Source organism: Triplophysa dalaica, chromosome 5, assembly GCF_015846415.1.
Source record: "Triplophysa dalaica isolate WHDGS20190420 chromosome 5, ASM1584641v1, whole genome shotgun sequence".
Classification (NCBI taxonomy): domain Eukaryota; kingdom Metazoa; phylum Chordata; class Actinopteri; order Cypriniformes; family Nemacheilidae; genus Triplophysa; species Triplophysa dalaica.
In genome coordinates this window covers 26403849-26409848 of record NC_079546.1, presented here as the reverse complement: position 1 = coordinate 26409848, position 6000 = coordinate 26403849, and positions in this window count along the sequence as shown.

The window sequence follows — 6000 nt, the reverse complement described above, 5'->3', positions numbered from 1 at the left end:
GGAGAGTGCAGCCTGATGGAAATGTTTTCACACCAAAACATGAAGATGAAGAGAAACAGAAAGTGTGTTCAGACTTCTGACCGATCACGCCACAGTCGTTGTGTTTAAAGACGTAATTTTCATCACTTGAGACAAACTTTAAAATACATGTTTTATAGGATTTGCAATTACATGTAAATGTTTATAATAACTTCAGTTAGTCTCATTATTTTGTTATCCAGTCAAATATATTTAGTTATTCTTGATTGCTCTTATAATTCAGCTTTGAAGATGTGTGTTATTAATGATATTATAGTGATAGTAGAGTGACAATCTATTAAACTACAATCTAATGATTACAGATTAAGACAATGACATGTGACAATGTGAGTTAAATGTTTATATTCTGTGTGTTTTATCTTGTGTGTTTGTGTTTGGTGAGGTGTGTAGACTGTAGCAGCTGAACATGTAATGCTTTTAGATAAAAACTTTTACATCATACAGTAGTAGTATTCACAACATATAGTAGTAACCATGTGTGAAGGGTAATTCAACATTTTAAAAACTGTTTTGAATCATTTGGTTGTTTGAGAACATGAATTTAAATTAAAGCTTCTTTATAAACACTAAATAGACAAAATGATCCTTGAAAATATCTGTGTTGAAGTGAACTGTGCAAATACATAAATAAATAATAAAACATGTTAAACATATTGTTGAATGATGTTTTTCTGTCTCATCAATCGCTTCTGTCTCTCAACAACACAATAAGATATTTGTATATTTTGTGTAGTCGACTCTGTGCTGGTTTGTTTTGGCCGCCTCCAGATTTCCTTTGGTTTTTCCTCCAGCTAATGTTGTGATGTAAGTGTGAAGTTGACACTAAAAGGGTCTTTTGTTTACTTCATTATATGGAAAAAAACATCTGCAAACGTAATAACTGAATAATTGATTAACAGAATTATATCAGTGAATGTTTTTAATGGTGTCCCATATTAGATAAAAATATAATATTTGTAAAACAATTATACTTATCATGTGAGGCGACAAATATATCCCAAATAAACACCTAAAGCTTGAACATAGTTTGTGGTCTTCTGCATGATCGCGGTGGTCTTAATGTTTCATTCAAATCATTTCATGTGTTATTTAATCCACAATGTTTTCCATTAACATTTATTTAATAATGCAATCTTAGGTTTTTCTTACAATTTTGACGTTAACAAAAAGCTTTAAGATGATTTAATTTTCACAGGAAATTCCTTGCATGATTGTTTTTTTAGTTATTATATGTATTGTTCAATGTTTTGCATATGAATAAAGGCTCAGAAACATCACATTTCTGTTCTTTAGTATTTATTGTAAACATCAGACATTAACATTTCACCTGTTTGTACACTGAATACAATTGAAAACATTTTCATAACATTGAGCTGCTACGATTTCCCCAACCATTCAGAGTTCTAGCTATGGATACATGTAATTGCAGACTATCATCAGCCATCACGTGAGCATTACTTTGTGCAACAGCTTCAAATTGATCAACAAAATGCCTCTCGTCATAGTCATTACTGGGGCACAATAAAGCGTTCACATCAGATTTTAGACTGAGGCCTCTGAGGCTGATATTGATAAAAGATCCCTCGCCTCCCAACTGTCTGGAAAACGACACAATTTCAGACAAAGCATCTTGCAAAAAAATTTTTTTGTAAAAATAGTGTATACGGCCAAATCTGTGGATGTGATTTCTCTCAAATTCATATTTCTGTGAATCTCTAAACCATTAAAATATGGTCTTGGGACAATGGTATAATGAGCTACATTACCCCCAGTACACCGAAGCGTGTCTAAATCATTCTGACTTAAATCCAGAGGGTTATCTGGCAACTGCTCTGAGGAATGATTAATCTCACCATCACGGGTTTGTAATATATAAGATCGTCTTTCAAAATCCAGATTTTGCATCTGAATAATTTCTTCAAGCATTTCACATGTGTCAGGGGATGAAGGTTCATCTATTGCAGCCTCTGGGAGTGCCAGAATAGTCATCCCAAAAAACTTTGATTTGCTGATCGATAATCTCTTGTAACTGTTCAGTTATAGACAAATCTTCATTTCTACCTCTTACAGAACGCAGCTGTTGACTGCAATGTAAATCATTGTCTGAACGCACCGTTTTATCAGCCATTTCTAAAAATAGTATTTCCGGTTAGACAAATTCTCCTCCGATAAAACACTAAAATAATCAAACATACATAAAAGAAAACCCCACTATAATGCAAAAGCTCTCTGTTTTTGAGGTGCTATTTGCTGTTTTTTTTTGGATTTCTCACTTTCCACAGTTTAAAATACACAAAATAAACATTAATTAGCAAATACACAGTTAAAATACACCTTAATTCCTGCAATATAAAACATTATCTTAAGAAAAGCAGTTTAAAATGCACAAAATACACATTAATTCAAACAAAAGAAAGCTGTTTATAAAAATACTAAATAGACTTCATATCCACACAATAGCAGCTCAGGAACGCGGTTTAAAATAAACCTTCATTAAAAATGACCAGTTCGTGAAATAGCACTATTAAGATTAGCCAATAATCTTACCGTTAGTTGTCTTTGTCGGACTTCATTTTCATAATAGTAATGTCCCTTGAAGATCGTCTGATCCAGCAGTCGTCTGTTCAGTTCACCTTGTTCCACTGAATTCGTTAATAAAGTGTCAACGCATCCATTCATTCTTCTCATGAGTTCACTGTGGAAGTTCAGGCTTTCTTGTAGCTGGGGAGTTTTTTTCACTTATCTCCAACATCAACTCATGGTTAAAGTGATGCTGGTTTGACGGTAGATGTTGATCGATGTCCAGAGCAGCAGGTGCCCCTGGAACCTCGGATGAAGTTACGACTTCGGCGTTGTCTTTTAAAATGCCCTCAGATACATTTTTGATGACCTCCGAGAACTCTGCCAAAACACTGATCCAGGTTGCTGTAGCATCACCCATCAGTACATATTCAGTGTAGAAATCTGTTTAGACACAGTACAGAAATATATAAAACATTAGTACACAATGAACATATTTACAAAAACCCTAAATAAATAATTATCTAAAGATTCACAATTACCAACAGGTTGATCTAATACTATAATAATACCCCCAATGCCTAGCACATTATGCTTCTTTCCAAACTTCTAACTTCTGCTTCTTCAGATGCATTTTAATTCTGAGATCCCTCATCTCAGGTCTAAGGTCCTCTGCCTGCGCATGTGCTCTCAGTGCCGCTGCCTCTTGACAGTATTTCTGCTTCTCCTCTTTCCCTAAAGTGGACCACCTGCCCTTAATATCGTTCATTGTGCCTGAGAGAAAAAAAAGACGCAAAGAAAATGCAACACTTTAAAGTAAATTAATACGGAGACAATCGGTCCATCACATATTGTGTATAATTTTGATCATATCCTGTATACTATGGGGACTGTTATTCACCCTGGTTATGAAGAAGTATTCATAGGAATGTTTGTAGCATAGTTGTGTTAGTACATCAGAAATCATATTAACTTAGATGAGTATTAGAATCAAGATTGTTTGAATGATAGAATCAATATACTTATGCTTGATAGAATCAATGTATGTGTACTTATGCAGTAATTGCTTTCATAAAATAGTTTAATCATTTTCAGCAAGACAAAATCCAGTGATGTTTTAAAGGCCTGACACAATTAAGTCAATTTTTAAAAAAAAATAAGTTGTGCTATAATGCATCATAAAATTGAGTAAAGGATGAAATTCCACCATTAGACCAAAAACCTTGTTGCCTAGAAATAATGGTGGCAGACAAGGACAGTTGGATAATAAAAAAATAAGAGATAGCGGGAATTTACCTGATTGGTTTCGAAAGGAAACACCTCTGAGTAGTTTCACTATAACTAGAGGTTGGAAAACACCAGATTTTCAGATGCTTTTGGGAAATATCTCGCTTTGTTTGACTTAGACAAAAAAGGTCCAGGTGTCAAAGATTTTACTTTATTTGTTCGAGCAATTTTTTGAACCGCAAGATCAGCATTTTTTGCTCATCACACACTGGTTAACTTGGGTAGTGAAATCCATTTCTCTTTGACAACTTCGTAAAAAGAAGTTAAAGTGTTAAGTAGATAACCTGAATACTCTTTTCAACACACACAGCAGTCTTAGACTGATGAATGCAACCTGCATGCGTGAAGTAATTGCCAAATACTATCTTGAAAACCTGTTTCATGACCCTTGTAAACCACTGATGCAAACAGGGATTGTACAACGATAAACCATTTAGTACAACAATTAAGGGTGTGTTCACATATGTAGTTCAGTTTGTTTGGTCCGGACCAAAAAATAAATAAATATTCCTGGTTTTGTTTAGCGTTCACACAATCAGCTCAATGGTATAGAGGTGAGGTCACAGCTTCGTGGTCTGGGTCTGCATGTTTGATGTGCACCAGGGTTGGGGTGGCAGCGTTCACACTTACACAAATAAACTGCTCCGGAAAAAAAAAAACGCACCAGAGTTAGTTTTATTTGAACCAAACATGGCATATGTGAGCACACCATAACAGAATCCTTTAATTGTCTCACACCATTGTTTCTGAGAATGTCCCTACAAAAAAGATTGAATGCTGACAGCTCTCAGATGTGAACTTTGGCCTTTGATGGCAGGGTCTCAGACGAAGCTTTAAACAACCTTTATTAATTACAGATCCAGTTCCAAAAGAGAAAAACAGAAAATGACTAAAGAGTATTACACCACTTAAACTGAATGTTAACAAAACTCAAGTAAACCTTCCTTCTATGACACTGGTGTCCAAAGCAGTAGCTGATGTAGCTCTTGGAATTAAGGCTGAGCCAAAACTTGCCATTCCCTCTTTAAAAAAGGATTTTAAGGTTTCCCTTTGTTCGACATTAATGTGCGTTCTCTCTTGTTGAATAACAACAAACAAAGAAAAAAATTGTCAGTAATAAGAAAGATGAGGGTTAGTGTGGATTTCGCAGATCATGCTAATCGTTCTCAGACACTTGCCTAATGCTTAAAGATTAGCAACAGAAAGACTTACCTCTCTCGGCCATCTTCAACCTAAACCTTAAACAGAGAGAAACTTTCACAAGAAAGATTTGTGAACGGGTCATATATCTGAACAGCTTGGCCAGAAAACCTAATTTTGGATTGTTGAACATAGACAAGGAGCATGTGTAGTAAAAAAAAAAAAATTACCACGGAATTCCTTCCCATAAACCTGCTGAAATTTAATGCTGTAAAGGTAGAAATAAAAGTTAAGAGATATTATATATTAACCCTACACAGGCAGGTAGATAAGTAGACAGACTTTGGATTTTATTTTTCCCAATTGAGGACAGCAATAAATGTTTAAGGTTTTGAGGGATATGTATTTGGTGCCTCTGATTGACAGGCAGACATACCAAACAGCCATAAAAAAGGGTTTTGGAATATTTCATCCAATACAAGTATGATATAGCTTCAATATATGTCTTACAGTATGGTCTGTCAGCAGCAGTGTCCTTGTGGTCAACAACAGATCACTCTCCACTTTACCCGGACATTCTGTGCGCTACATTTCCCATAAGCCTTTGGACTCATTAGTCAGTATTGCATTCGCCAGTGTCCTGTTATCTATTGCACCTCTGCTTATTTAAACCCCATCATTTCATTCACTCATGGCAAAGTCTTGTTTTGTGTTACACTGCATTTCTGAACACTCTTCTATTGGATTGTTGTGTTTTGATCATTTGTGTATCGTTTTGGAACCTCTGAACCTGTCTCGACTCATGATTGTGACATCATTTATGCCTGTTTTCTGCCTGCCCTGACCATTGCCTGTTGTGTATGTGGAATAAAGCTTCATTTAGATCCACACATTTCAAGCCTCACAGCAGTTCGTGATACTTACAGTACGGAACAGGTCATGTTTACTGGCAAATTGTGCGTTTAACTCACGTTAGTAAACTAACAAAACTTCACATGTAAAAACATGCGTACG